The sequence below is a fragment of the Molothrus ater genome, chromosome 12, assembly GCF_012460135.2.
Source record: "Molothrus ater isolate BHLD 08-10-18 breed brown headed cowbird chromosome 12, BPBGC_Mater_1.1, whole genome shotgun sequence".
Taxonomy (NCBI): Eukaryota; Metazoa; Chordata; class Aves; order Passeriformes; family Icteridae; genus Molothrus; species Molothrus ater.
In genome coordinates this window covers 3,021,468-3,048,904 of record NC_050489.2, presented here as the reverse complement: position 1 = coordinate 3,048,904, position 27,437 = coordinate 3,021,468, and the positions used below count along the sequence as shown (strand labels likewise).

Sequence of the window (27,437 nt, the reverse complement as noted above, 5' to 3'; positions counted from 1 at the left end):
TGTTTTGTACAGACCCTCTCTTGGTCAGCTCCCATGTCTTGCACATTCATTTCACCCCCTTCCCTAGGGGACAGAACACAAACTCAGAATAATGGCTGTTACTTTGCCCAGGTCTCACAGAGTCTAGGATTGATACCATAGCGCAGTTTGCTGAGTCACTGGACAGTTCTTTGACTTTTCAACAACCATTCTGGGGTGTAAGAATGGGCACAAACCTTAATCCTGTCCCTAAATGAGTCCTCTCTGGCTGTTATGTGTGCCCCTGATTTTTTAAGTTTTTCTAAGCCTTCTGATGTTTACATTCTTGTTATGAACTTTCTCACACACTTTATGTAAATAACTCATTGTTTTGCATTCTTTCATGGAAGAAGAGAAATTTGATAGACTGTTAGCTTGTCCAGTGATATTGGAGAGGTGGCACTGTCACCCTCCAATCCACTGTCACTTTAAAAAATCTATAATTGTTAAAGTCAAAATTAAACTTCCCTCTTTTTTGCCCTAGAAAATCCAGTGTCCACATCTTTCTGTTTCGTGTCCTAGAGTGACAGTTCTGTGCTTTCCCAGTGGGACAGGTGCATTTGGCTCTCTCAGAACCTGGGAATGTGGGAAGCAGAGCGACAGAACACGCTGCAGTGTGCAGGACAGCACTGAGGGAATCTGCTCCCACTCCAAAATCCAGAAAGAATAGATTCACATCCCCACAGGCCCAGTGTGCAAAGCTGCCAAGTGATTACTGCCTGTCATTCATATTCTAACTTTGGCTTGGTGCTTCCTTATTTTTCACTGGACTTTCAGGACTGTTTTCACACACAGATCATGGCAGGAATCATTTGTAAGAAACCTCAGCTCTTAGACTTCTCATTCCTTACTGGGAACTCAAATTCTTGAAACATCATTTGGGGGATGTGTTCTGATTTTATTCAAATTATCAAGAAAATTATTTTATTCTGATTTTACTGGATTTGATACTGCTGTGATAAGTGCCTGATCATAGATACACACAGAACTGGCTGCAGGGGTGTTGGTCCTGTGTAAACACTGAATGAGCTTAGGTTACTCTAGTTCTAGTGCTTAAATAGGATGAACTCCCTAAAAAATTGCAAACCTCTCTGTTGATGAGTTGGAACCTCATGATTAATTGACTTCATGATTAATTGACTTTAAACATTTAAATTGTAAAAGCTTATGCACCATCTCAGTTACTTTATATAAGTCATGTATTTGAAATCTTTTTCCCTCATTCAGTATTATGAAATTGGATGGGAAAAATGTCTGAAGTTCTGATTTTATTCAAATTAACAAGAAAATTAGGAAAAAATTTCAAGTCTTTGTTCATCTCTTTCTGAAAAAAATCAGGTTTTATAGCTTACTACTCCACTACTTCTACAGCTGTGAGGTTTTGAATAGCCTTACATGCTGTGTCCTTGACTTGCACCTCATTGCATGTGCTAGCAATCTGCATGGATGCTGATCAAAAGAAATACAAACTGGGACCTATCAATTTAGATCTTTGTTTGTATGTGTGTACATGTCTCTAATGTTTTTTTTTAAAGGATAGATGTTAATTATTTTTAATTGGTTAAAAATTAAAATTTCTTCATGTCAAAATCAGGCTTTAAAAATATGAGCTTTCTCATCTCTTATTGTTTTCTTTTCCTGTTATTTTGTGAGTGCAGAGATGTGGAAGCAAAAGGGAATAGGAGAGATCAAAAATTAAGCAACAAAAGTCAATAATACCCAAATAATTAATTGACTTTAAACACTTAAATTGTAAATAATTCTATTGTAACTTTATGGAAAATATTCCATTTAAATTTTCAATTAAATAATAATTTCTTGACACTTTTGGACAATTATTAATGCACATATAGTATGTAAAATTATTATTTTAAAATAGCACTGTTTTGACACTTATTTGAATTGTATCAGTGAACATCAAAACATCTCAGCAATTAATGAAAATCTACAGAGACTGGAAGATGGGACTGAAATAGTCCTTTCTAAGCCATTGTATTGGTTTCCATGGGGACTAGCAACAAAAATACTGGCAGTGAACCTACTGGGGAGTTTATGGCAAACATGTTTTTAAAAGTTTTTAAAAAATTTATTTTAGCATAATTTCAAAAGCCAAGCATTAAAATACACATTTCATGAGTGCACAAATAAAAGAAACACTCTGCATTTATTTTAATCTGCCTAAAAAGGGTTTAACAGTCACTGCAGGAAATTGAGAGTTTGTAAAGCTGCTACTTTTTTTGTAGGCATTTGAGGGTAAACATGAATTAGATTATACAGCACAGAATAAAAGTCTTCAGTAACTTGCAATATTTCATTCAGAAAAGATTTTTTTTTTGTTATGAATAGGAAATACAGAAAATCTACAAGATGTATAATATAACCCTGCAATATTATACCAGCTTGTATATTATTATACCAAATACTCTGAATAAAAGAGCAGTTGTATTGTTAGTGTTCACTCAGCACACACTATTTGTGTTTAAATGCTGCCACTTTGTACAATCTTGTGGCATAAACAGGGCCAAATTAAGATACAGCTTTAGCAAAATGAAGATTTGGGAATATTTCATTTTTCCAGGACTTCTGTAGAATTTGGAGGATCCAGAATATCTTCTGGCAACTCAGATTCATGCTGATATAGAAATGATGTCATTGGCTGGAGTCCTCAGAGAGGTTCAGTACTCCAAGCTCTACTCCTGAGATTCCTTTACAGATCCCAGCTGTGCAGAGAGTGGGAAAACACTCCAGGACCATGTGAATCCTTTTTTTGCCTGGAAATTCATATCTCTTTGGGAAGATACATACATGTCACAGATATTAATCAAGACTTTAAATGCAAAAAGTTATTTGCAGGACCCTTTGAATGCTCCCAGTGTGTGTTTTTCTGCATCTCTGTGCTTCATCATGGGGCAATCTTCTTTCTTTCTTGGCTGAATTCCACCCAAATGAATGGAGCTGTCACTGGCCTCACTGCCCCTTCTCCTTCAGGTTTATTCAAGCTAACAATCCTGTACAATTTGAATTGAAAGTTGGGAACTGTTCTTGTCAGTCACTTGGTCTCTGGCCACAGACAGACTTCATCTAGACCCCAGGAGTGAACATCAACAGTTATTGATGTTTCAGGAGTCAGAAAATTCTGCACCTTCTCCTGGGTAAAATGCTGTTCTGTATGTGCTGTTGTGCTCTTTCAAAGAGAATTGGTTTTTATAATCTCATCTAACTCTAATATTGGCCAACTAGCCCTAATCTAGCTGGTAATTTATGTGGCATTAGGGTAGAATGTTTTATGAGGGTCTTTCAGTATAGTATTCTGAAAAAAATTGCTGAGATGTATCATTAATAAAATTTTATGGTTCTGTGTGTTTATTGTAGAATAAGTTTTTTGTTTTTTTTTTTAAACTAAATAGGAAGATATAATTTTGCCAGTGAAATTCTTTGGGCAGATGCCCTGGTTTAAAATAGGATTTTTAATTGCCATGATTCAAACTGCTTGCATACATTTTGACTCTTATGAAGATCTCCCAAACAGACAGGTCTGTAGAGCAGGGCAGTGCAGGCATTGTCCATGGCACTACCCATCCTATTTGTACCTCACCCAGCTGGGAAAGGCTCTCAGTCAGTAAGGGACCCACAGACACTGAAACCTCAGAGTGATGGAGTTTATTCAAACTGGCCCCAAAATCTGCAGCTGAATAGCAGCTTTGTGAGAGAGATGCTCAGGGGGCTCCAACTCAGCAACAGAGAGGTTTGCAATCTTTTAGGGAGTTTATCCTATTTCAGCAATAGAACTAGAGTAACTAAGCTCACTCAGTGTTTACACAGGACAGCAGCCCTGCAGCCAGCTCTGTGTGCATCTCTGATCAGGCACTCATCACAGCAGTATCAAATCCAAACCTTTTGATTTTGGATGACAGGATTGTTTTTCTTACCCAGCTAGTGAGATACAGTAGTGAATAACCTCTCCTATTATGGCATAGATTCCCATGCTGCTCTAAAACTCCTTGACAAAATTGCTCTTAAAAGCCCCCAGCCCCCCAGCTGGAGTGTCTGGGCTGGGAGGCAGCTGACTCCTCCTTCAGGACATGATTCCAGCTCCCAGGAGGTTGGATTGCCCATGGATATGTCTCTCTCTTGTAACTCTTTTTGTAAAAGTCTCCCTTTTAGAATTACTCTTTTTGTAGTAAAATCAGAGATAGAGCAATTGAGCAGTCTGGGCTTTAATCATATTGGTTTTCTGTTTGGACAAATCAGTTGTCATGTGTACATTTCATGTCACTTTTTTGGTTTTCTGCCTTGTTTTCTTATTTATAAGTAGGGCATGATGTTCTCAGAAGGATAGTGTTCAAAGTGTGAAGAAATTTCAGTTTCCTGGATGAAAGCTCCTATGGAATCATAAAGAATTGTATTTAGCAGTTCAAGTCTACAGTTAGGCAGGAAAAGCTTTAGTCTAAACTTTTGTTTGTGCAAAAGTTGTAAACCCTACCTTTAAAGGGAGCTTCTTTGCCATTGATTTTATCTGAATTTGATCAAATCCCAAGTGATTTGGTAAGCAGGCTTTCATTCTTTTCCTAGTTGCATCTTAGCTTTCCAAACTTCAGTGATCTGAAAACTGAAGGTGCAATTCTCTAAGTAAAAGGACTTTGAGTTCCTGTGTGGTCTGCAAACTGTGGAAACTGTGCAATATTTCAGCCTATTTGCAAGACACTCAGAAAAATATTCAAAACTTCAGTAAAATTTCTTTTTATGATCTGCTCTCTGTCTTCACCTCAGCCTTATTTCTCAAATTCTCAGCTCATGCAGCAATTCCTGCTGTCCTTGATTCCCTCTGTCAGAATTGGCCAAATTTCTATTCACAGCAATGGTCCTGCTGGCAGCAGGGCTGAGGGACAGTGTCAAAGCCAAAGAGAGGTCTGGTTTGCAATGACATTTTTATGGACTGTGGCATTTTATGACAGTAAGTCACATTGCTTGGGCTCTCCAGATGTGTGCAGATGTTTGTTGTGCATTCTTGCATATATTTTTATGGCATTTTGACTGGGTTGCAGTAAGTTTGGCAGTGAGGTTGTTGTCCTTGCTCCTTAGGTGATGTGCTGCTTCTCTCAGCAAACCCCAGAACTTCAGGAAGCAAAATTTCCCTTGACTGAAGTTCTAGGACTAGGGAAAAAAGAACAACAATGCTGAGAAATGCCTAAGTCCTGGTTTAGATCAGTGCAATGTACTTTAATTTTCTGGTCTAATCCAGGAGAGGGAGCTAACTTTCTAGCCATCAAATCTGGCTCACTGTGCTGGAGCAGCTTTTTTCACAGCTGATATCCCATGTCTAAATGATTATTCACATATGCTGTCCCTGAAGGAGAGTCATCTTGGGAGTGCAAAACCACCCTCTCAAAACATTGGTTAGCTCTGTTCAATGCAGTAAATATAATTGCATGACATATTCTTGACAGGGGAGTATTTATTGCTAATGTATTTTACTATAATTTAAACACTGTTGCACATTGTTTGCTCTCTTCGCCCACTCTTCTGCCTTTCCCCTATTAAGGAATATTAAGAGGATCTCATTTCAGTTTCTCCACTGCAGCAAACGTGGCTCTGTGGAAAAGCAGGGCAGCAAACACTCCCCAGCACAGTGAGCAGGTGTGTTTGCAAGCTCCTGTGCTTGTAGAGTGCTGCCAGCCTTGGTTGGTGTCCCAGGCACAGAGTGAGCTGTGCATGGAGCAAGGAGCAGTCCCAGCAATCCCTTCCAGAGGAGGAAGCTGCAAGCAGCTCATGGAGCCCAGCTCCAGGACATGTCTGTGCCCCTGCGCCCCCTCCCTGCTCCCCTTCCCAACCCCTGCCTGCAAAGCTGCTCAGCTCTCACTGCAGCACACAGCCCGGGCTGACACAGCACAAAACAATTCCTGTTTGTTGGAACAAGTTAATGAGTTAGAGAGGAGCACAAAAGAAAGGAGGGAGACAGGCCTGGGTGTTTTATGGGTCCACAGAGGGGAAATGTGCAGGCAGTTGTGCAGAACATCTGCCTCTGGGCTGTCCTGGGGAATCACTGCCCCAGGCCTGTGCCTGTGCAGCTCTCACAGCCACATGTCCCCAAAACACGGGCAGGCAGGAGCTGACCTTGCTGTCTGGGTGTGTGACACTGCTGGGGGCTGGCCCAGGCTCTTATCTCTGGCCTTGGTGCCCCAGCTCCCTCCTGGGCCAGCAGTACCTGCTGAGGCAGCAATCCCATGGCTTTCTCTCTTCTCTTTCTCCCTTATTGCTCCTTTTCCTTCCCCTGTTTCCTGTCTCACACACAAGCTGTAATTGTTAAACAGACAGCTTTGAAAATCCACTATTCCTTCAATAGAAACATTCAGGCACTAGAAAGAAAATGGAAAGAAAACTAAAGCACTGGAGTGGGTTTTTTTGGTGTGTGTCTGGGTTACTTGATGAGTTTTATAACTTTGTGATTTTGGGTGCTTAAGGCTGGAGAAAAGTTGAACTGAGAAGAGTAGCCCTGAAATTCTTCTCTCTGCACAGAAGGCATAAACCACTGAGTGCACAGCAGATGGAATCATTTGTCTGTGTTAGTTATTTTAATACAAAGGAACATGGGGAAATTAATATGGAAAAAAAAATTAATTTACCACATATTTAAATTGACCAGGACATGACAGTTCCAGGGAAAGGGAAAGAACTTTTTAAGCCTTTGAACATTTTTCATGTTTGTTTCACAATAGGCTGATGTTAGTAAACAAGTAAAACCAAAGACCATAAATTCTCCATGTCATGTTATCTAGCAACAAATTTTGATCCAGTTAGTGAGGAATAAGTAAACATTTCAATAAGTAGGTAAAAGTAAGCAAGTTTCTCAACTGGGGACTTGAATATAGCAGTGTGGTAGTATATTGGCACAGATGTGTGCATAAATTACATTATTTATGTAAACTTGAGCCATCTATGATGGGAAAATAAAAAGAGCCATCAGTGCTGTCCACATCTTGAAGTGATCCAACTTGTGACAGTAGTTAGTTTGGAAACACATCCCATGTCACTGGAAAATACTCAGTAATGCTGTAATAGTCCTCTTGAAAAGTGTGGCCATGAAGATTGGCCCTTTAAAACCTAGTGGATGTAATTGCAGCAGTTTATTGAGCTAAGTAGACCATTTTTCTATTATCTATAAAGGTTGAGCATTTTTTGGAATTATTTATTTGGAATTAATGAATAAGGTGTGCAAGTGTGTTTCAACCTTGAGAACTATCTGCTGTGGTTATTACTTTAGAATTCACTCTTCACACTCTGTAATTAGCTAAATAACTCGTGTGGGTTTGTTTAGCTGCAGTTGGATGTCTCCCTTATTTATGGTTTTCAAGAAAGCTGAACATATAATGAGGTGAATTTTGTCTGAGTGATCATGCAAATTTCAGACTACCACATATTTAAATTAGAAGAGCAGAGTAAAGAAACCAGCCTTTCATGCTTACTGCTGTGACTTTTTGTGTCCAGCTGTAGATAGGGGATGTTTGCTGACCAGTGCAGGTGCCCTTTGTGATACAAACCAGAACAATTCCTCTTCCAATTAGAATGTCACAATTTGCAAACATTTTATCACTTACATCTGTTTTGTGAGGCCAACATTATTACCCAGTTAGTTGTCACGTTATGTTGGAGTTTGTGATGGACATCCTTTGTTGTAGAGCTTTTCCTCCAAGTGATGAATAACAAACTTTTGAGTAACAAGAACTGTTTCTTGTGGAGCATAACTGTCAGAACTGCAGAATACTGGGAATGCACGACCACCAGTGCCATTGCCTGTCCTAGTGACTGCTCTGAGTGAGGCAGCAAAGCCTGGCCCAGCTTTGTGAATGTCACTGCCTCATACTCTGCCCACTACAGCTCAGCTCTGAGGCTGATGGATGTTGAAAATGGATATTGAAAATGGATATTAATAATGGATACTGAAAATGGATATTGAAAATAGATATTGAAAATGGATATTGAAAATGGATATTAATAATGGATTTTGAAAATTGATATTTTCTCCACTACTCACAGTCACATAACTGGCCCTTTAAATTAGGCAACAGGATTCCAGACACCAGTTATGGCAAAAATGCACAATGTTCATCTCCATTATCTCTGTTATTTAAGGCTTTCAGAAAACCACTAACCTTCACTCCTACACTCAAACAAGCACACACTAGCACACAGAGTTAAGCCAACTTCTTAACTCCCAGTCATTAAGGATGTCAAAACATTCTGATATATGATGTAAACTTATTATGACTGGATTTTGTTTTTATTAATGTAAGGGCTAGGTTGTGAAGAACAGAAGATTTTTTAAGCCTCTTACTCCTTAGAGACAATGTGATTTGGTGGTTTAACATTGTAACATTTTTAAAGGGCTTGTTAAGCCCTAATCGGAGCACATTAAGCACTAGCATTTTTAAAGTGCATAATAAAACCTAAACATTTTAATAGCATATAAACCTGTAACATAAACCCAAAACAGTCAGTGTTGTCTTTTTACTTGTGTTTTTCCTATAACAAGTTCTAACGAGTAACTGATACTTTTAACAAAGATTAGAAAGTTGAGGGTTCCTCGGTGTTCTTCCTGTTGAAATTTTTTTTTTTTTAAAGACAGGAAATTTCTGAATAAGAAAATTATATTTGGGGTGAAATTTTAAAATTAATGCAAGGAAAAATTTGCTGTGAGAGTTGCCATAGCTAAATGTTGACAAATAAAGTATACTGCTAGAGAAAAGGTTTGTTTTCAGTTAAACAATGTTTTGTGCTGGGAAAATGTTTTTCCTTGAGAAGTTTTGCTCAGATCTGATAATTTTGGAGGTTTTGTCAATGAGGGCTGTGAAATGGGCTCTTGCCAGTGGAAAAAGTTCACTGAAGATCTGCGGGGGGATTTTTTTATTTATTAGTTAGTTAGTTTTCAGTATAATCTTCTGCCTGGGATTCCAGAAAAGCATTGGGACTTCATTGATACTGGACCCAGCAATTTCCTTTAAGAAAAGTTTTTAAAAAGGAAAATACAATGTATCCTGTGAGTGTCTCTTCTTAATTGGTTTGGAACCTCTTGATGAGTGATACCAGGCTCACCTTCCCTCCAGGGAGCTGAGCACACCACTTCTGCACTTCCCAACCCCTCCCAGGTTATGGTAAGGCATTCTGAGCCACCTTTTGGACATTCCAGCTTTGCTGGAAGTTGTGGCTCAGCCATTCCATCTTAGGTTTGATTGCAGCTGCTCCTGCTTTTCTATAGTGGCTGTGACCCCAGCACCTTCCACAGTGGTGGCAGGAGGAATGCCTTTGGAAAAGGGTTTGTAAAATGGCTTTGGAGACAGCTGGTGAGGCTGAGTCAGAGCTGTCCAGGTAATGCTTGACTGAGAGTGAACCATAGCCCCCCTTGGTGTGAGCAGTCACAATAATGTGGAAATACACTTGGAGATTTAGTCTGTAAGCCTTTAGTCTGTATCCAGGCAATTCCTCTGTTGTTTTTGCAGGGACTGTCATGGCAGGGAGGAATGATGAATCTGACTCCATGTTCTCAGAAGGCTAATTTATTACTTTATTGTACTATATTATATTAAAGAATACTATACTATGCTAGAGAATACAGAAAGGATACTCACTGAATGCTAAAAAGATAATAATGAAAACTCCTGACTCTTTCCAGAGTCCTGACACAGCTTGGCCCTGATTGGCCAAAGAGTGAAAACAACTCCCAGCAGAATGCAATGGAACAATCACCTGTGGGTAAACAATCTCCAAACACATTCCACAGGAGCACAACACAGGAGAAGCAAATGAGATAAGGATTGGTTTCCTTTTCTCTGAGGCTTCTCAGCTTCCCAGGAGGAAAACCCTGGGTGAAGGGATTTTTTAGAGAATGTGAAGTGAATGCCACATGGCAAACCTGTCACCATGAGAGGCACCTCAGTTCAGTGGCCTGAAGTGAGCACCTGTGGAAGCTGCACCTGCCTGTGCTGCTGCCTCTCCATGGCTGCTGGGAGGGTGCTGGGTGAGCAGGCTGTGGGCACCAGCTCCAGGCTGGGTCTGCACAGCTGGAGTCCCCCAGCAGCTCTGTCTGGAGAGCTGGCAGATGTTCTCTTCATGGAAAGTGCTTCCTCTCTCAGAGGGCACCTTCTGGAGGAAAGGTTTTTGATGTGAGGAAGCTGCCAAGGGCACCCTCAAAGCCAGCCCAGGGCCCCATGGTGCACAGCAGGGCCTTGACTCCCATGTGGGTTTTTCTCCAGCAGCTGAGGAAAAGCTGTGCAATGCAAGGGCAGCAAGGGGCTTCTCTGCAAGTGAACCATGTTCTGATCAAATTAATTGTCAAAAGCAACTAATGGAGCATTGTGGATTTTGCCTTGTGTCTGGGCACTGTTACTCTGATATAAAAAAGACTTTTTGTTTGCTTGTCTGATTGTTTATTTATCTCATGCAGTAGTTGGAAGTAGTTAAAATAAAACATAAAAGCCCATGCTTATTCTGGAATAAGAGTGGTTACAGGGAGGAAGAAATAATTCTGATATAACCATAGAGGTTTAACTACAGCAGTGCAGTTGTACCTTGCAGCTGGGAGAGCATTTCTGTGGAGACAAGCTCCAGTCACAGAAACACAATCTTAAAACATTCCTGACCTCATCCATAGAAATAACTCTGTGTAGTCTCAGGCCAATGATTCTTTACTTTTAGTAAATAACTTGAGTCAATAGAAGGACAAGGTTTCATGTTTGCATGAATGCATTGTGGCATCAGCATGACTGATGTCCTGCAAAACTGGGAACCTCTGAGGTGGATGAAGCAGGGCTGAGGATGGGTTGCTATACTGATGCTGTTGTATCCATGATTTGGGGAATGGTGCACAGGATCTTCCTCAGGCCTTTAGCTCTATGACAAACAGAAGAACAGAGGGGGAAACAGTACAAAACACTTGCCCAGAGAGTTACACCTGAGGCTATGTCTAAGGAGGTCAGGCTCTCCATTCTGTTTCTCCCCAAAACCTTCCCTCAGACCTGTTTGTTTTATCTGTATTTAAAAACAAACCAAAACAGAAACAAACAAGCAAACAAACAACCCCCAACAGATCTTAATCTTACTTTGCCCTATGGCTTCCCTGTGAGATTCAAATATTGCAGTTTAGAATAATCTGGCTGGGATCCACCAGCCTCATGTTCCCTGCAAGGGGAGGTGCAAGGGAGGACTTTGGTTGCACAAATTAATCTGTGTGTCTATTCTGCTGCTCATGCTGTGCTGCCAGGGGAGCAGGAGGATGAGCTGGTGTGTCATAAGAGACCCTCCTCTCCCCTGAGTCTTGCTTGGCAGAGGGTCACCTGTGTTAGGGGCATCTCAAGAAAATGCCAGATAGGCAACTTGACTCAGCAGGGATCAGCACTGACTGATGGCTGAAGGGAACTGGTGAGGGAGTGGCATGGTGACTTCCTAAGTGCCACTTCTGCCACTGCAGATTCCCCCTCTGTCCTTGTAACTTGTTAGTTTTTGCTTTGAAGTGTGCAGCAGTGGATATTATCTTCATGTCTCTGGAAAGGAGCCATGTCATTCCAGAGTCACAGCATGGCTGCAGCAGGAAGGGAACTCTGGAGGTCATCTTGTACAAACACTCTGCTCAAGCAGGGTCACCTAGAAGAGCTTTCTCAGATGTATGTCCATACATCTTTTAAATATCTCCAGGGATGGAGATTCCTCACTGTTACATTTTATGGAGAATATCTGAGCCCACCCTGTCTTCTGCCAGCAGCTTAGTGCACAGGTTGTTTTTACACCAACAGCCATGGTTCCTCTGTGCCCTGCTGGCCAGAAGGATGGCATTCATGGCATTCACATGGGCACTAAGCCATGGCAGCACCTCTGCCTGCTGCAGCATAACACTGCTACTCAGTTTTCCTCAAGTGAGCATGCTTTTTAAAGCACGTGTGTTTTTCCCAATTACTTTCTATTTTTAGGGAAAATATCTGACCTATTCTAGGATAGCATTTGTAGACTCGTTCTGGAGGCCATCAAATACTTGTAGAACATATTTGTCTGTTGGTAGGAGTGCTTTGGTGACTTACTCTGTAGCCAAAGCCTCAAAGGATGAAGCATGCAGATTCTAGATTCTCTGGCATCATAATTTAGTGTGTTATATAAGTGAACACCAAGAAATTTACAGTACTTCATGGTTCCTGAGAAACTGCATTTTTGGTGTAGAAGAAGACTTGAGATAGTCTATGCAAAGACAATAATCTATAGAGTATGTGAAGTGTATTGATTTTGAAGGTGGGAGATGTGGTTGCCTTACACAGGGGAGAATTGTGAAAAAATATTTGGGAGGTACAGGGGAAAAAAGCTAAAAAATGTAGAGAACTTGTTGAAAATCCCAGCTGCTTTCTACATGGTGTGTGCCACACTGAGATCACAACATTTCTAAGCTGCTGAGGTGAGTGGAGTACCACAAAACCCGTGTAAGGAAATGCAAGTGAGCTCTGCAGGGGCTGTGAAATAGCATTACACATGGTGTGTGCTGCCTGGATTAACTGTACTCTTGAAGGTAAGCCAATCTCACCTTCTCACAGCCCTTCTCATTTCAATAGGGTTGTTTATTTGGGGATGCTGAGTGTTCAGTCTGTTTTGACAGCTATTGCTTCCATCTTATTGCATAGCTGCCTGCAGGTCACAGGTGCTGTTTTTATAGAATGCAATGGATGTGTCTAGCAGAGAAAAAAGCTCACATGATTCTCTGCTTGTGCACTGAACTGGCTGGAAGTGAGTACAAGCAGCAGCACAGGACTAAACCCTTGCTTATTTACCTGCCTCATTAGCAAGATTTAGCATCTCAGGTTCATGACTGTGGTGAATGAAGTGGCTTCTATAGTTCAGGTAATGTCTGGCTAGGAAGGAAAACCAGCAGAAAATTCTCATGCATGGTGATCTATAAACACATCTCACACATTAGCAGATTGGTGTAGTGTTACAGGGACGATGTTTGGAGGCTTTTTTGTTTAAACATAACTACCTCTTTAAAATATGAGAATATGTTTTAGGGTATTTCATCAACTTGACTGCAAGAATTGATGAAAAGGAAAGACATAATTAGAGAAGTTTTGCCAGATGCTTGTGAATTCTAAATTTTAAAAGTACATGTATGATTGCCTGACAGAAATATCTTCAGGAACCCAGTAGTTTTACTTAGCTTGGCACAGGCTGAAAACTTGCAGTGGTGGAAATAAAATTGAGATATGATTGCTTTTTAACAACATGTATATTTTCAAATTATTAGTATAAATAAAAAACACCCTTGGGTAGTTCTTAAATTTGGCAAATGAATCAAACCTTTACAGGCATCATTTACAGAGATGAAAGCATGTGGTCCAGGATAAAAGCAAGGAGAGAGTGGCATGATATTAAATGCTGAAACTTACACACTGACTTAGAAGCATATTTCACTAGGTTAAAGGCAGGTTTGAATCTCTTTCTGTAGGTTAAAATATATAAAGCCCTTCAAAAGAAAGAATAGATGGGTAGAAATGGAAGCTCTTAATTTATGTCCATACACATTTTATAAAATGTGAGGAGTTTAGGTGAAGTATGCTCCTTTCCAGGCAGCATATAGAACTGTAACAGCTTTTAAATGGAGTGCAAGTTCTCTTTTTTCTTGGAAAAAACCCCATTGATGTGAAATTGAAAACTTCTTTCAGATGCCTGCTTGGCTGGCAGGGTGTCAAATTGTTTGGCTTGACTGTCTCTCACTCCCTTCACATTGTTTACAGACAACATCCTCAGCTCCAACTGACTGTATGTAAACACCAGCTGATTATGGGCCAGAGGATTTGGAAAAGGGAAACCAAGGGAAAAGGGAAATTTGGAAAAGATAAAACCATACTGAAGTCTCTCCATGTCTTAGTTCAGGAATATACCTTGCTGCAGGCACATCACAAAGTGCTGTCCTAAGCAAAGGGTGTGGGATGAGAGAGAGAGAGAGAGAGAGAGAGAAAGGAGGTAGAAAGAAACCAAAAATGTTTTCAGCCAAGTGCTTTCTGGTATCTGATTATAACTGGGAAAGTTATAAAAGTATAAAGTAAATAGGTGAGTGCCCCCCAGCTTTGGCTCAGGTGCTGTACTCTGGTCTGAAATGTCTTCTAGCCAGAGCACTTTGGCCAAACCCAGGGAGGAGGGGGCACTTCCCACAAGGCCCTTTCTAGTCAGGGTACATCAACACTGCTCTGCCGCCAACATGGATCTCAGCTGGATCCATAACTGTGTATCCCTGGGAGGGTTTCTTGATTTAGAGTGGTTTTAACCAAATGGTGCTGACGTGCGTGCCTGTGCTAGCCCAGATTTGCCTGAAGTGTGCACTGGCACTTGTGTGCCAAAGCATTCCGTGCCTTTGGCCCTGCAGTGCCTTTGCCATGGTGTTCTTCAGAGACAGGCAAGTTCTGCAGCTGGACCAGCTGTGGGAAAGGACTCCTAAAGCCTCCCAGCCCAACACTCAGTGAGACAGGACACTGGGAAATCCAAATGTATTTGTATGGATTTGGAGGGGAGGGGCTCACATCCATGCTGGAGAGTGTGATGGAGCATGGAAGCTCATGGGAGGTTTTTGGCCACTTCCAGATTTAGAGTTATTGGATCAAATTTGGGGGTTGGACAAGACAATCTCCAGAGGTCCCTTCCAACTGTAAACATTCTGTGATTCTGTGAAATTTGGTCATTCAGCCACCACAGAGGAGGCTAACCCAGGTGGAGGCTTTGTTTTGGTGTTAGCCAAAGAGTTCTTGATATTGCTGAATTTTTAAAATACACAATGCTTTCTCTTATTTATAGCCTTCTCTTTGTTTTGGCTATTTACCCTTTCTTGTCAAATGTAGTTGAAATAAATAATGTGATACAGAAGGTAACTGAGAGTCTGTCAGGCTTTTATCTATCCTCTATTATCTGTGTGATGTGGCGTTTTGCATATACAGAGGTGATTAGTGACCAAATGACCAAGTGACATGGATTTTAGTGCCTTATCCAATAAATTCACTCAGCTTTGCACAGATTCAAATGAGATTCTCTAGTTTTTTTTGGGGGGGGGGGGAAAGAAAGAATTCAACACATTAAAAATGTATATCCAGTAGTTCATCTGCTTAAAAATATTACATGGAGGGAAAATAGAAGAGCTGGATACTGTTCTGACTAAGGGAATTTTCTCTGGGAGCCTTATCTACCTGTTGTGCTTATCTGCTCTCAGGAATTACAATGTGGTTAGTTTACAGTCTATTATGCAAAGTTGCGTGCAATGTGTTAATGATATTGGTAATTTAGTAACTCTGTTCTGCACTAATTAGTAAAACTGAATATCATATTGCTCATCCTGGATCACTTTCAATGCTGCTGCATATTTGTTCAGTGTTTTAGCTCTTCTCATTAAAGCATGTATGCACAAGTCAACATCCCTTGTGAGCCCTGGGAAGAAACCCAAAGCCCCCAGCATTTTATTGTGTCTGTCATATTAAGCAAGAAAATAATCTGGTGGTTTGATAAAGAGATTATTGTGGCAGGACATCTTCTGTGGGTTAGGCAGTAGAACTGACTAGAATCCTTTTCCATCACCTGTCTTAAATGTAGGGTAAATGACAAAGCTCTGTATTGGGAATGTGGCTGAGAGACGTTTTGGCACAGTAAATCCAATTATACCCTCACATTTAAATGTTTTGGGTAGAGGTAGGTAAAATTGAAGGTTACATGCTGTAAAATCCCTGTCATGTTTATTCCCAGTGTTATAATTTGCAACAGTTTTTAAAAATTAAGCATACTTGCCTTCTGTGAAGTCATTGAACAGGAAAGGTTTAGTGCCACAGAAAGAAAAAGCAGCTATTTGGAAATGGTCCTACCTAAATATTAGATATGGAAATTGTGTCAAATATGTATTGTGCTGAGTTCTCTCAAGACCACTCTGAAATGCAGATGTGTTAACACTTAAACATCTTTTGGGAAATGGATGGATGCTTCTCTTAAGGACCTAATAAGAGACCTGTTGCTTGTTCCCACAGCTTGAGAATCAACCTAGACTCCCCAGATTTTACAAAGTACACAGGGCAATCCAATGTAAGGATTGAACAGCCCTCTGGGAGGAACTCCAGAAGCTGAGAGAAGACCTGAATTGGTGTTTGAGGTTAACAAACTCAACTGGATCACACAGAGACCTTGAAATACTTAAAATATCTGATGCCAGATCTTCATGTGGAACATTCTGTACTCCAGTACACCAGCAGAGCCTTTGGCACCTCAGTGTGTAGTGATGTGCATGGGAACCCCACATCAGCTTGGTTGGTTCTGAGCTGGTTATCAGCACTCAGGTAGAGATTTAGAGGTGATATTCACTAAATAATTCACTATTATATATTCACAATAATTCACTATTCTCTAACAGTTTTGCCTTCAGAGTTCAGCAGCACTTAAAAATTTTAAATGTAACATTCAAATTTAGTGGAGCATAATAGAGGAAAAAAAAATCTGTGGAACAGATAAGAGATCCATTAGGAAAAGGAAATAATGAGCAGAGTAGGGTGAGAGAGCAGCTGTGTCACTGAGCCCTCAGCAAGGCTTTCAGTGGGAACTTCACTGAGGGAAGGCTGGGGCAGTTCCCACTGAAATCTGCGGCAGTTTTTCAGACAGGTCAGTAATTCCTTTCCCCCCAGCACTGGTATACCTCAGCCATGTTTCACACTTGCTGAAGAGGGAAGCAAGCAGCTTTGTTGGAGCTGATGCTGTTTTCACTGCAGTATTCTCACTGAGCTTTCCTGGTACAAAAATAGGAGTGGGACTGTACTCAGCAGGCTCAACCTCTGCCCTGAACATAACAGGATTTACCTGTTGCCTTGGGCATGAGGGCTTGGGTTAAGTCACCAGCTGCAATTCTCACCAACTTGGCATCCTCATCTGGAAAGCTCCCAGCCCAGCCTCCAGTGCCCAGCTGGTACTGTACCCTCAGAGGGCTGGCTGAGGTGCAGTTTACCCTTCCTCCTGCTCTCTGTGACCCAGGCATGGTCAAGGCAGCCTCCACACACATCTTCTTGGTCCCACGGTGTCTTTTCCATGACTGGAACTGTGCTGAGAGGATCTGTGTTCTGTAGAAGCCTTTGGCATCATCTCTTTGTCCTCCTGCATTGGCTGCTACTCATTAAGTCCCGAAGAGCACTTTAAATTTGTAATGGATAGTTTTTCCTCTTTCACTTGACGAATACTTCTACCCTAGTCCAGAACAGGGCTGTCTTGTATTTGCTAATGGGGTTCTTCAAAGTGGATAAGCATCATGCCTTTACCCATTTTCAAAGTGAGTGAATAAACCCAGGTTCTAAATATCAGATTCTAAATATCCAGAAGTGATTTTTCCATATGATAGTTGTCCCTGAATTTTGGGCTTCTTCTGGTTTTGTTTGTTGTTTTGTTTGTTGGTTTGTTTGGTTTTTTAATTTTATTTTTCTTTCTTTTATTTTTTTCCCTCTTCATACAAATATATCTGTTCCTGTAAAAGTGTCATCAGATCCAGGGTGGGGTAAAGCAAGAGGAAGAGCTCCACCCAAGCTTAGTGGTTAGGACACTCATCTGAGATGTGGGAGATCCAGATTCAAGTGAGTGTTTTCCTGGTTCAGAGTAGGGACTTGAACCTGCTGACTATGGAGTTGAGGATTCAGGGCTTGGTCTCCCAGCATATTTTGAGAGGTTTTAGTTTTATTTTGTATTGCATTGAGGGCAAATTTCAAACACTGAAGTTATTTTGCTGGAAATGGAGTGTCTCTTTTGAGGCCAGCCCTAATTCCCTACATGGCAAACTCAGCCAGGGCTCTGAGAATCAGCCTTTGCCATGGATCTGGACATGAACATTTGGAGGCAGAGCCAGAACTGAGTGTCCTTTGGGCCCTGAGGGTGGGTGTGCAGCAGTTACCTGTGTGTCTGCTCCACATGCGCATCCACCAAATGCCAAACCTTCAACCAGAGGTTGCCACCATGTGCATAAATACAGAAGAGCTAGGGCAGTCTTTCTACAAATAATCTTAGGATACTTAATGGTATCTTAAGATTATTTGTAGAAATGGTATCTTGTGTCTTCTTGTTTGTCATCTTTCACTGCATTCACAGAATTCACAGAATCACTGGGTTGGAAGAGACCTTCAAGATCAGGAGTCCAACCCAGCCCCAACAGCTCAACTCAACCCTGGCACCCAGTGCCACATCCAGGCTTTGTTAAACACACCCAGGGATGGGGACTCCACCACCTCCCTGGGCAGCCATTCCAGCCATTGCATTGGTTCCATTCACAGGGATTCAGACTCTCTGCTGCATGTTGGGGCACACTTAAAAAAGCTGCACATTTAAGTAGCTGTGCTTGAAGCTTTCAGCCCAGCCAACAAATCAAGGAAGGAGCTGATTGAGAGCTTAGCTGAACACAGAAAGTAAAAGTGAGCTCATGGAACAAATACTACCACTTCTGTGAAATTCTGATTAGGTGTTTAATGCCTGACAATATGGTTTGTTCTTTAAAAAATAATTGTGGTTCATTCTGATGTGTCCCCACATTTTGGTATATTCGGCTGACCTATCATCACTTCAGGCAAGCTTTCTCACAACAAGTGACTACTGACTTTTTTCTCTATGAAGGAAAATTCTACTTTGTCTTTACTGAAAAACAAACTTGCATGAGTGTGTAATTACACCTGGAGTATTTTCTGAGGAAAAACTTCCTGGTTTGGAACTAAGTTAGATTTTGTTGAACTAACACTCCACAGTTTAATGCATGCCTTTTTGCTACTTGGCTAGTATTTAGTAAGAGAAACTGATTTGGTTTCTGAAAAACTAGAAGGGATTCCAGGTAAAGAGAAATTATAATGTGATGAGAGACACTGAGAAAGAACATTTATGTTTATAAAGCTGAGCTATAGAAATGGAGTGACTACTTACGTAATAGATCAGCCTCAGCTGGGGAATGGTAATTTGTGCCTCTTTATCTTGAAGATCTATCACTTTTAATGAAGGATAATAGCACTCACAACAGCCACATACATGCCTGGAAAAAGCCCATCTGTGTAGGTGCAAAAAATTTGCCTTGCCTCGGGCACATACGCTTGAAAAATTGAATGCTGTGGTTATAGGTTGGTTTTGGCAGAATCCAGAAGAAAAAAACCCACACCACACAATGCCAGTATCTCATCAATTGTAACTCTGTGACTCTTTAACCCTTTGATTTGTTTTTTCCTAAATTTTTATTGTGCACACCGCAGTAATTTTGGAGTTACATGTTGGAATTACCACAAATTTGAACAACTAAAACCATCTCCTGGTACAAGTTTGGTTTTGTGCTGCTAAAATTGAGACTATGCTTGTGCCAGAAGCTGTTTATCATTTACACTACTGGAGGTAGCACCTGAAACTGCACGGTGCTGGGGGCAGAGGCTGTGCACAATGTGTGTTTAGGATGTGAGTGTGCTGCAGAGCTGTGCTGTCCTTGCTGGCAGAGCTGGCACTGAGCCTCGTGGTGGCTGCAGCTGGCAGCCCTGAGAAAAGGACAGACAGACACGTGTCAGCAGCAACCAACCTGGGGAGCCTCTGGTGAGAGGCACCTCACACTGTGGTTCTGATGCCTCAGGTTTGAGCTTTTCTGTTTTTCAGGTTCTGTGCTGCTTTAGTGTGTGGGTCTGGGTTCACATCAGGGGATGGTGAGCTCTGTGCACAGAGCAGGGAGACAAAACAATTCCTGCTCCAGCTGGGCACCAAGGACAAATGATCCAAATCTCAGCCCAAGAGCACAAACACCGTGGGCTGGAGAGAGAAAAACAAGCAGGGTGGGACTGCAGGGGCTAAAGCTGGAATGGGACAATGAACTGCAAGATGCAAATGGAGCAGAACTGATCCCAGGGAGAGACCCCGGGAGCTCTCGGGCATTTTGGGACCATTTTGGGTTGTGCTGCCCAAGGTGGATCTATTGAGGCTTCTTAATAAATCCCTACTTTATTCTTTAGCTCTGTCTAGTCTCTGCTCTAGGTCAGCCTTACAAGGCATCAGTTCCACCTTTGCACTGTGGGATTACTGCACTCTGGGCACACTGAGGCTGTTCAGCCCCTCCAGCAGCATCAGGCTGCACAGCAGTGATGCACTCACCTTCCTGAGGAGGGGCTAAGAGATTAATGGAGAGACAAGAATTATGGGCAGCAGGAGGTTATGGCTTCCCTGCAAATGTCCAGCAGACTGACTGCTGAAACCTCCACCAGGGAGCTTTTACAGAGCTGGGTAACTTTCTTCATCACAGCTTTTTGTGGAAAGGAGACAGGGAGAGCTGACTGCTCTGTACATGTAACCTCTCTAGCCCTGGTCTTGCAAAGAGACTCTTTCTGTTTCTTTACTGCTTTCAATGGCAGCCAAGTCATTGCAGATCTCCTTGTAGGACTGGGGTCCTCACTGATCCTGATGGGCAGCTACCCAACATAGCTGCTCTTGCTGCCTGTGGGTTCTAGCAAGATGGTGTTCTAGCCCAGCATCACTAGGGATCACACTCTGAGTTACTGCCAGTTTTGCTGCTGATTTTAACTGAAATATCTCTCACCTCAGTTTTCTACATGGACTATCTGCTACTGATTAATTCCTAATTCAGATCAGAGTCTCTCCTGTGGGGTAGAAGGTGCTGTGAGTGTCCACCCTGCAGCAGACCTGTCTCTCTCTCACTGCAGTGACCCAGCAGCCCCATGTGCAGGACACAGCAGTGGCTCTGCAAACCAGGGGCAGGCTGCACCTGACCCCCAAGGTGTGAGTAAGCATGGCCATGGCACTGTGCTGGGCTGCTGGTGGCACCCCAGAGGGTGGCTCTGCTGAGATTCTGTCCTGTCTTTCCTCAGGACACAATCCTTCATCACATACCACCCAAGTCCTGCTGCTGTGGGCCAAAAGGGGTTTAGGTGCTTAAGGTTTGTTTGCCTTGTGTGTGCCAGTTGTCTTTCACAGAGATTTCCTCTGGCTGTAGCTGCATTGATGCACTAATAGTCACAAAAACCTTTTCTTTCACAAAAGCTTTTTCTTTTTTCACAGCTATCTTCTATAGCTACCAGAAAAGTGCTTTTTGTGCCTACTAAACCCAAAAAACTTCTAAAATGCCTGATCAAGACTGGGTGTTTTAGCAGCAGGAATTGAGGAGGAGGCTCCTGTGAGCACACCTGTGGCAAGAGGACAGTGTCCCCAGCTGGGCTATTTCACACCTGGTACCCTGCAGTGAGGGTTTTATTTCACATCTGGTGCCCTGCAATGGGGATTTCCTGTGACCAAATCCTCATCCATGCACAGAGGAGAGACACAGGTACTTGATGGGAGATGCAGCCTAGCCAGGACATTTGCCTACATTTGAGACATGGTTAAGCAGTTTCCAGATTTCCAGATTAATTTTCTTATTCTCAGTTGAACATATCTTGCTTTTCAATCTTTTTGGTTTGTCCCAGTTACTGTAATTTTCTGTGGAAAGGCCAAATGGAGATATATTTGTTCTTAGTGTACCTTTTTCAGGACAAAAACTCCAGCCATTTTATGAGGATTGCTTCTTATTGCTTCCATTAGAGGCATCTCTGAAAACATCTCCATTTTTCCATTTAGTAAGAACAGCTCATCTGATAATCTGTCCAAAATATGACAGTGAGAGGTAAAGGATTGCTGTATTCTTGCTTTTCTCTTTTTTTTCCTCTTTTTTTTAATCTCTATTTAGGACAGCTAATAATTTTTGCAGAGCAATGTGTGAAGAAAACACATTTGTTAGTGTGTGGTTTTAGAGGGAAGAATTCTTTTGTGTATGCTGCTTCCCCAAGCCAGAGCAGTAGAAAGCTTTTCTACTCAAGAGCCTCTGTAAGTACATTGAATTTAAGGTGTTGCCTTTGTAAGATGGTTAATTATTTTTATTTAAAAATACATAAACAGTTTAGCTGAGTTATTTAAAATCCATTTGGTTTCATTATAATAGATATTTAGTTGCTTGCCATTCACAGTGTATTTCTCAAAATAATTTTTTTCTTTCTGTCATTGCTAGCTGCTTTTGTTTCTGTCCAAATAAGAAACATTTTAAAATTACATTAAAATGGTTTAAAATTAGACTATATCAGTATAATTTGGAAAATATGTTAGATTTACTCAGTCTAATGAGTCAGGCCTACTTTCTAGATGGTTTTGATATATTTTAATATTGTATCTGAGTGTTAATAACTCAATGAAGTAAATAAAAGGAGAATGGAAACAAAAAAAAAATGCTCTGTTGATGTAGAAAAAAATAAAAATAGTGTAATTATAGGAACAATTAGGAGCTGATTCTGTGTTATTTTTCCCCTAAATTCCCTTTAATTTTGCAAAGATTTTTCTAGACTTTACCTAGGTAACATTCCCCTTTCAAGTTAAAGAAACATAAATTTATTCAAGAAGCCTTCAACTCAGAGTGGAGATTTCCATTCCTTAACTCACACCAAGGAGCTGTGCTCATGAATTCAGCACTGTTTACAAAAATGGGCTAATAAGAGAAAATAGCTTTATCATTGTGGTTTTCCTTGTGGTCAGCATCAGCACAGGAGAAGGAAGGGTATGGAGGAAGGGCAGTCACATTTCAGCAGAGGCTGCAGAGCAAATCTTGCTGTTAGGTGGTGTCAGGCCAGAGCTAACTGCCAGCTTCAACTGAGGGGAGCAGAATCACTCTCTGCATCCAGAGAAGAGGAGCTGGTGCCATATCAATACAATTATTCTAGGGAAGTAGGAAAAAAAAATCTAATGTACTGTTTCTGCTTGCATGTTTAATTTGCTCTTGCAAGAGAAAATTTGGGGGTGAATTTTCCCAAGTGAGTCTCTTTAAGTCACTGCAGTAGGATTTACACCTCTGTAGTTGATCCAAGGTTTGTGTTCCAGCTGCCAAGCCCTGAGCAACTTCCTCATTATTTTCCACCATGGATTTATGCACCAGTTTGCCATTACTTGAGCTAAGTACCCAATGCATATTCCTCTGGTAACCTAAATCACAACATATATATATATATATAGATAGATAGATAGATAGATAGCAATGACCTAGAATCACACAAATCTTTCTCTGGTCCCTCCTCACAGAATCCATGGGTTACAAAATGAGGAACTAAATATAAAAATTGGGAATGAGACAATTCTGTGGCCCTTGACATATGAACTGTACAGGGTCCCATGTGTTTCTAGCAAAGGGCACCGCAGAAACTCTGAAAGGGCACCACAGTCCTGCACAGAGCTGGAGTCAAAAAGTCTGGTGGTTCCAATGATGCTTGCATGACAGGATCTGGGGGCAACTGAAGTCCTTTGCAAGCTCCTGTTTGGATTGGTTTGTGCATGAGTGATGGGCTTGTACCATCAGTACAGGAGTATTGATACATGTGAAATGCCTGCCGTTGCAAAACATTAAATTGCATTATAGGAGATCTTTTGGATGAATAATCTGCAACATTCTTTTGCCCAAAGGGCCCTGTCTTAAGGTCTTTTACCTAGCTTATGTTCCCAGTGACACTGAGAGTTGAGGCAACTGTGTTTGGAAACTGTACAAAGAAAACATATGTATCCACTTTGCTCAACATGGGTGTCTGAAGAAATGTTAAAAGGTGTCCAAGATGCAAATGTTTGTTTATGAAACATTGGAGAGAATTTCACAATGGCATATCAGAGCAACCTAATTTTCCATTTGAACCCTTGTACATCAGATATGAGCGCCATGGGTATCAGCTCAGCACCTGTCACTGCCTGGGGTTCCCTGGGGTGACAGCAGAGATTCCCAGCCTGCAGCACCATCCCTGCCTGAGCTCAGCCAGGTGTGCTCCTCCTGACAGAGGTGTCCAGCTGGCTCTGCTGCCCCAGCTGTGCTCAGCACCTGTGCTGCTGGGGCATGTGCAGGGCACAGGGCAGCTGACACCTTGGTTGGTTTTATGGGAGTGGGCTCCCACATCACTCTGTGCAGTTCACAGGGATTAGGGCTTGCACAAGGGAAGAGGTGACATGATCAGACCCACCCCTTGCAGCAGCAACCCTCACTCAGTGCACCTTGAAACCAAACATGATGCTGGTTTGGGTTTTTTCACTGAATCACAGAACTTTCTGATCCCACAAGGATCATCGAGTCCAGCTCTTGAGTGAATGAGCCGGGCAGGGATGGAACCCACAAGTCCTGGCATTATTAACACCATGCTCTAACCAACAGAGCTAATCTCAGGGTCACTGTTGGCTCAGTGTTAGTGCAGGTAACCCTTCAGCACAAAGTGTGAAACTGGATCCTGGCACTGAGAATGCGTGCAGGCTTCCCCGGGCACCACGAGGTGGATTTCACACTATGATGAGATCTTCACCAGCGTGACTTACTACAAAGTAAGTAGTAAGTAAGTAAGTAAGTAAGTAATCTTCACCAGCGTGACTTACTACAAAGTGTCCAAGGATGGCTTTCTCACTCCAGCCTTTCCCCTGCTGCTCCAGCCCAGGATAATAACCAAAGGCTGGCAAGCAGCTGTCTGCAAACTTCATACAAATTCTCCTAATTCTTTGGCATGTTGTAGGAGAACTTCTTCTCAGTTTCTGTCAGTTCTGTTTTAGAATGTGAATCACATTGCCAAACTATGATACAGCATTCAGCCTGCATTGCAGCGTTTCCGGCATCACGTGGAGCTGCAAACTTTCACTTCATGCCAATGTTCTGCAAGCTAATGGGTGAGCTTTCTAAACTCAGTGTTCTGGAAGCATGGAGGTATTTTGAAACAAACCCTAAGTGGATAAAAATAATCATCTAGTATTTTACTCCCAGTTAACCTTTTGATGAGAAAAAGGAATAGAGTCTGGCAGTGTAACTGAAAGTCCAGTTGGTCTCAGTGGTGCTATTCATGGAATAGCTCCTCTTCTGTCAGTGAATCAGAACCTGCAGCTGATTAAATTATCTCTAAATTCAACATCAATTAACAGGGAATATGCACAGAGGAGCCATAATTACCACACAGGCATAGACCAGGGTAAGTGGACATTTTTTGGTAGTGCAATTCTTAATTATTGATCCTTAGCTAAAGTCCTAAAGCTGTGGGTGCAGCTGAGACAGGAGTTGATATATTCTGTAGGTCACCTCACCTTTTTAGCATTTTTAGCTTTAATCTGAGAAATACTCTCTTTCTGGCTCAGTCACTCTGTAATGATTCAGTGCAAATTTGAACAGTGGCTCCCAAAAATGCTGAGAAAGCCCTTCCTCCACTATCAGTGGGCTAATAGGAATGTCCCACAATCACAGAAGGGAATTCAACTTGTTTCCCTTCCCCCCTGTCCTTGTGGGTGAATTGTTGCCTCTGAGCTGTTATTGAAGGGGGGCTGAAGGCAATAAGAAGATGGCCATGTTCTCTAGGGGACCCCTCTGCAGGGAGCTCTGAGGGTCCTGATTTGCTGGCACAGTGTAGGGGAGATGGAGGCAGCTCCTGTGACTCTGCTGCACAGATCTAGAGCTTACCTGTGCCCAGATCAGGCACACTAGCAGGGCAATTCAGACCAAAAGCAGCTGGGACTTTGACAATTAGGGTCTTTTTTGTCCCCAGGCAGTGAGTTCTGTCAAACATATTGTTAGACTAAGTTTTGTTGAATCAAACAGAGAATTTCCTGATCATATTAAAGTTAACACAATACAACTTTAAATTCAGTCCTGATGTAACTCATAATTGAATAGGTTCACCAGGAACTTATTCTGCTATTATATATCTCAGCTAGTGGCAAAAAGTGTGTAGACATGTGAGAAATTGGTACAAATAGTGAAATTTGAGTTCTAGATCTCATGGTAGGCAGAAGGCTAAGCTCTCTTCTTTCTAACCTGATTGATATTTGCTAATGACAGTTCAGACACTTGGTGGTGTTTCAGTATCATTTGAAAATTCATTTGTATTTTTAAAGTTCTTACATGAGATGTCCAAGATTCTCTTCTCAGGACATGGTGCTGTGCTGCTGACTTGAGCAGGAGCAGATGGAACAGATTTGAAGAAGCAGCTCCTGAACTGTTGAGTGCAGGTGGATGTTGGATCCTGGTGTTTCTTTACTTTACCAAAATTACCTTTGGTGACATCAGTAAACTGGGAGCTGGGGTGGGAGTGGGTTTTCTTGGGAGCAGTTTGGTTCTTTTGGATTCCAGGGTAGTCTGAAAATGTCAGAAGCTGAGCTGATCCTCTTGTTCTGGCACAACTTTGGGGTTTTTTGATAAACTGGTAGTAGGAGGTAAAGGACGAAAAAATAATTTCAAGGAACATGGTGAGAAATCAGTTCTGTAAAGGTGGCTGAGTCCTATTTTTCTCCATCAGTTTGCTGCCCTTGCTATTTGTGTAATTCATTGCAAAATCTTCTGACAAGTCTTTTGTTTGGTGGGGAGGACAGAATTATGAAAGGGCTTTGTTGAGCTCCTAATTCCCCTAGCTGTCCTGGTGTTGACACCTAATGTGCCAGAGCAGCATGACAGTTAAGATCAGCATTCACCAGCAGATAATATCAGTAAAGATTTGATTTCCTATGCTAATCAAATGTGGTATCACTGATATCTGATGACAATTTCTGTCTTTTTAACAATTTTCCCTCTGTGGAAAGCCTGGAATACTCAGCTATAGTTGCATTTCTGGATTCATTTATTCACTGCACAGAGATGCAATAAGGTGTTGGCTCCAGTTAAGCCAAGACTGAGCTGTGCCTCAAGGACTCAGCCAGCCAGCTGCTGAATCTTTATCAAACTGACACAGACAGCCCCATCCCTGACAGGGACAGTGAATACCCCTCACAGGAACATGATCTTCATCCTAAGCATCCCTGTGTACACTGGAGCACACAGAGGGAGAGATGCCTGCAGCCCATCCCCTCTGCCCCCAGCAGCTGGGCAGGGAGCCTGTGCTGCAGGTTCCAGGAGCAGGGGGATCCATTTGGACAGCTGCAGAACATGAACAGGGGGAAGAAAAAAAGGGCTGTCTCTGGGCAAGCATGTCCTGATTTATAATAGAACTATATTTATGTTAGTCGTAACCACATTATTCAATAAAATTGGGGTCAAGAATTGAATGAGTCTAAAAGAATGCAAAAAATAGTTTCAAAATTCCTATTATAAATAAAGACCTGGTTTAGAGGTTTTGTGAGAACTCCAGAAGCTGAAAGGGTAGTAAACCCCCAGTGTTTTCCAAAAGACAATGCCAGAAAAACCACAGGAAAATTCCTTTCAGTGGAGACTGACTGCTTTAATTTTTTTTTTTTTCTTTTTTTGGTGCTTGTTGGTGTCCCATGCTGCCCTCACTGCCAATTTATTTTCACACTATTTCTGTGCAGGCTGACTGGTTCATCACTGGTAATTCTAACAGCAGTCAAGAGCAGGGTCCTGCAGAGTGTGGCTGCCAGGAGGGGCAGTTTCCATCCCCTCAGCATGCACCAAG

At 41.8% G+C, this 27,437-nt stretch overlaps 1 long non-coding RNA gene across 1 annotated transcript in view; it reads left to right on the top strand.

The window, feature by feature from the left end:
- Positions 1-27,437, top strand: part of LOC118691320 (uncharacterized) — a 44,842-nt gene that overhangs the window by 5,661 nt on the left and 11,744 nt on the right. The window lies entirely within an intron of this gene.